Source organism: Crocodylus porosus, unplaced genomic scaffold, assembly GCF_001723895.1.
Source record: "Crocodylus porosus isolate Cpor-Errol unplaced genomic scaffold, CroPor_comp1, whole genome shotgun sequence".
Taxonomy (NCBI): domain Eukaryota; kingdom Metazoa; phylum Chordata; order Crocodylia; family Crocodylidae; genus Crocodylus; species Crocodylus porosus.
Genome location: NW_017728918.1, coordinates 3,530,288 through 3,535,172, shown reverse-complemented (window position 1 = coordinate 3,535,172; position 4,885 = coordinate 3,530,288). Strand labels below are relative to the sequence as shown.

General features: G+C 49.8%; 1 long non-coding RNA gene across 1 annotated transcript in view; it reads right to left on the bottom strand.

The window, feature by feature from the left end:
- Positions 1-1,313, bottom strand: part of LOC109311489 — a 6,345-nt gene extending 5,032 nt beyond the window's left edge. Inside the window, exon 1 of the long non-coding RNA XR_002101520.1 lies at positions 234-1,313. This is a non-coding gene — a long non-coding RNA (uncharacterized LOC109311489). The remainder of the gene's footprint in view (positions 1-233) is intronic.
- Positions 1,314-4,885: the final 3,572 nt, after the last annotated feature.

Here is a 4,885-nt window from a genome sequence, read left to right as displayed (position 1 = left end):
AGATTTAGGCTAGATATCAGGAGGCGTGACTTCACAGTCAGGGCGGCTAGGGTCTGGAACCAGCTTCCAAGAGAAGTGGTGCTGGCCCTTACCCTGGGGGTGTTTAAGAGGAGGTGAGATGAACACCTTGCTGAGGTCATTTAACCCCAGTATTCTTTCCTGCAATGGCAGGGGTCGGACTAGATGATCTGCTCAGGTCCCTTCCGACCCTACAAACTATGAAGCTATGAAACTATCCCAGCCTGTCAAGTAGCTTCTCTCTCCTCAGGCAGATAGATCCCTTCTAAATATCTCACTACTGCTGCCTCCCATGCAGGGAAAGGCATTCCATTTATGCAACTGAAATGGAGAAGCAGAGATCATTATAAGTCACAAAGGGAAAAAAACATTTGTCCCTATGCTGTAAATCTTTGTCCAACCTCACCCCATGTCACCCTTTTGTTTGATACTCTCTGTGTCAGCTTCAAATAAGATTCCAGGCTCCTAGGGGCACCTGCCTTCGCACACTATTCTTCTGTACAAAGCTTTGGCACACTTCAACAGGCTCAGTAACTCCATTCTTTGAATAAATTGAAATCTACAGCTGGATGGCTTCCCTGCAGAAATTACAGATCTTGTCAATAGCATCTCCTGCTGCTTTCAAGAATTGCAATTGATGAAATCCTTAAAATAAGCCATCTGATAGAGCGTGTGCCGCTTAATCCCAGCACAGCTCAGCAACAGACAGGCCAGTTGACCTGCTGTATTCTTTTCTCTGTCTTCTTAATTAAGGTTAATAATATTGATCCCAGCCAGAAATCTTGCCTCAAGACTCCGTAGGGTTTTATCCTTGATTATATGTATCCTTTTCATTCTCTTTATGGAAGGCATATAAACCACTTTTGAGGTCTGATCCTGGACGTCTAGAATGGGAGCAGGAAAAAAAAACCTCTTTGTCTTTAGAACAAAGCAGTCTCTGGGCAAGCAGCTAGAGGCAGACCTAGTCAGTGTGCCATGCATTTGTGACTTCTGTTTAATTATTGCATTGTGGCATGCACCTTCAACTCAGCAAATATTTGTAATGTATATCTCATAGCAATACACATTCATGTTTGATTTCTCTGTGAGGCACTACCCTTCATCGGTACTAATGAAGTCATGCACTTCATTAATAGTCCTGCTTAATAAGTTTGTGCTACTCAGTGAACACTTCAATTACTTTTAATATGCTACTTTGCGAAAATGACTGTTAAAATAATGGATGAAAAAATATTTTGCACTAACCTGAATAAAATCTTTTTTTTCTGTGATATGCAAGAAAACATTTCAGCAAAAAGAACTTTACCAATTGTCCCCCTATGTATTTTTTCTGTATTTTATACATTGTTACATTATATTATATTCACATATACATACATATTAGCTAGGAGGGAAATACTTGGACTCCACGTCCAGTTCTAGGCACTGCACTTCAAGAGGGATGTGGCTAGCATTGAGAGGGTCCAGAGGAGGGCCACTCGCATGGTCAAAGGGCAGCGGGACAGGCCCTACGAAGAGAGGCTAAAGGGCCTGAGCCTATTCAGCCTCCACAAGAGAAGGCTGAGAGGGGATCTGGTGGCCATTTACAAACTCATCGAGGGACCAGCGGGAATTGGGGGAGGTTCTGTTCCCCTGGGCTTACTAGGAATAACGGCCACAAATTGTTAGAGAGAAGGTTCAGGCTGGACATCAGGAGACATTACTTTACAGTTAGGACTGCCAGCCTCTGCAGTGGACTCCCAAGGGAGTTGGTACTCTCTCCTAACTTGGGGGTCTTCAGGAGGAGGCTGGACAGATATTTGGCTGGGGTGATTGACCCCAGCACCCGTTCCTACCCAGGGCAGGAGGGCAGACCTGATGATCTGTTTAGGTCCCTTCTGACCCTAAGTACTATGATACTAAGTTCGGTCAACTTAACATGACCAAATTTAATTTTCCTTGCAATAGGGCTCAGTGCCATGCAGAGTGCCATGGAGCCAGTCATGGGCTGGATGGGGTGGGAGGCAGAGCGACCGCACCTGCACTGCACAGCTGGAGCGAGCTCTGCTGCATGCAGCCCCTCCCCTTCCTCCCTGCACCTCTGGCTATCTCCTGGGACTTAGTGCATGAGCTGCCCCCCCACACACCTACCCCCTCCCACACACCCCCACTCACCCATACAACCACACAATTCCCACACATACAAGAGTAAGACTATTTTGAGTTGTTATGCAATTACCCCTCTATCCACTGCTCAAGCATACACTCAGACATGAATTTATGCACTACTCAAACATAGTCAAACACTATGCATTGCAGCTGGACTGTTCTCAGTGGTGGCAGATGACAGAACAAGGAGCAATGGTCTCAAGTTGCAGCAAGGGAAGTTTAGGTTAGATATTAGGTAAAACTTTCCGTTGAGGGTAGTAAAACATTGGAACAGGTTACCCAGAGAGGCGCTGCAATCCAATTACTACCCCATGGTCCTAATCTACGTGGGCACTAATGATGTAGCCAGGAGAAGCCCTGATCACCTGATGACGGACTACCATGCTCTGGGGGGCATGCTGAAGGAGATAAGGGCACAGGTGGTATTCTCTTCTGTCCTACCAGTGAGCAGATGTGGAAGACGACACGAGACCTGCATCAGAGAGGTCAACTTGCAGCTTCAGGAATGGTGTCTTGAGGCGGGCTTTGGCTTCCTAGACAACGACCCACACATCAGGACAAGAGACATGTTTGGGTGGGATGGGCTTCACCTTTCCCCCAAGGTAAGCGTGTTCTCTTCTAAGTTGGCTGATCTCCTCCAGCGGGCTTTAAACTAGGTTCATCGGGGGAAGGGGAAGACAAGGGCAGAAGTAGCCTTGGACCACTACACCGAGCGTCACCCACAAGAACAGCCCAGCCTAAACTGACAACGAGTGGAACAAATACCCAGGTAAGCAACAGGGGCCCAGGTAGTACTGAGATTAGGGGGCCAGTGCATAGATCTTCAGGAGGCCTCAAATGCCTCTACACTAATACTCGTAATACAGGGAACAAGCAGGAGGACCTTACCCTCCTGCTAGCTAACACCAACCCAGACATAGTTGGGCTCACCGAAATGTGGTAGGACCCAATGCACAACTGGGGGGTGAACATCAAGAGCTATAGGCTGTACAGGAGGGATAGGACAGGAAGGAAAGGTCAGGGTGTGGCGCTCTGTCGAGGAGAAATACACATCCTCAACGCACTGGGTCAGAGGAGGGGCACACGGAAGTGCTCTGGGTTAGAATACAAGGAAGACTAGGAGAAAGAGACTTAATGGTGGGGGTCTACTACAGACCACCCAGCCAAGGGGAAGAGCCCGACCACGAATTTTTAAGTCAGCTCATGGAGGTAGTTAGGTCAAAGGACGTGGTCATCATGGGTGACCTGAACTTTCCAGACATCTGCTGGGAAGAGCAGTCAGCCAGGTCTAACCACTCATGTAGGTTCCTAGCTGAGATACAGGACCTCTATCTAACCCAGGAGGTGCACAGCCCCACCAGGGGAGACGCCTTGTTGGACCTGGTGCTGGCCACAGGAGATGACCTGGTGCGGGGGCTGCGGTGGCTCAACCACCTGGGCAACAGCGATCATAGCCTGCTGGAATCCACCATCCAGTGCAAGGTGGCAAAGGCCTACAGGAAGGCAGCAGCCCTAGATTTCAGGAGGGGGGATTTCAGTGTGGTAAGGAGACTAGTCGGGGAGGCACTGAGGTCCCAGAGGGGAGGGGAGTCGGGTGTCCAAGAAGAGTGGTCATTCCTTAAGAAGACGATCCTCCAAGCCCAAAGGGAGGTAATCCCAATATGGATCAAAGTGAGCAGGTGGGCGCAAAAGCCCCCACGGCTCACCAAAAGCATCCGAGAACGTCTCCTAGCTAAAAAAGAGGTGCACACCCAATGGCAGGGAAGGGTCATCACCAGGGAGGACTATACTGCAGTTGCTCGGGGATGCAGGGCAGGGTCAGGAAGGTCAAGGCGGAGATGGAACTGAGACTAGCTTCCCAGATCAAGGACAACAAAAAGCCCTTTTTTAAATACGTAGGGGGTAAGAAGAAGGTACCGGGTAATGTGGGACCTCTGCAGGACACGCTAGGAAATCTGGTCATCGCACCAGACAGCAAAGAAAACCTATTTAACGATTTCTTTGCCTCCATTTTCCTGAGCAGGAACTGGGTCACCCCCACCCCCTACTGGGACCCCCGGAGGCCCCAGGGGAGGCGCACACAGGCCCAGGGTCAGTGAGGCTCTAGTCAGGGAACATCTGGAGGGACTGGATGTATTCAAATCAGCTGGTCTGGATGATCTCCACCCCTGAGTGCTGAGGGAATTAGCTGAGATCATTGCGGGACCCCTGGCACGGCTGTACAAGCACTCGTGGGGCTCTGGTGTGGGGCCGGAGGACTGGAAGAGGACCAATGTGGTTCCCATCTTCAAAAAAAGGAGGAAGGAGGACCTGGGAAACTATAGGCCAGTTAGTCTTACATCGATCCTGGGTGAGCTTTTTGAGAGAATTATCCTGGCACATGTCCACGAGGGGCCAGAGGGGAACATTATGCTTAGGGGCAACCAACATGGGTTCATTAGAGGCAGGTCGTGTCAGACCAACCTGGTGCCTTCTACGACCAGATCACCAAATCCTTAGATGCAGGGGTAGCAGTGGACATAGTCTTCCTGAACTTTCAGTAGGCCTTCGACACTGTCTCTCACCTGTTCTCATTAAGAAACTGGTGGGGCTGTGGTGTCGACATCCACACAGTCAGATGGGTCGCCAACTGGCTGGAGGGCCGTACCCAGAGAGTGGTGGTGGATGGATCATTTTCGACCTGGAGGGACGTGGGCAGTGGGGTCCCCCAGGGCTCGGT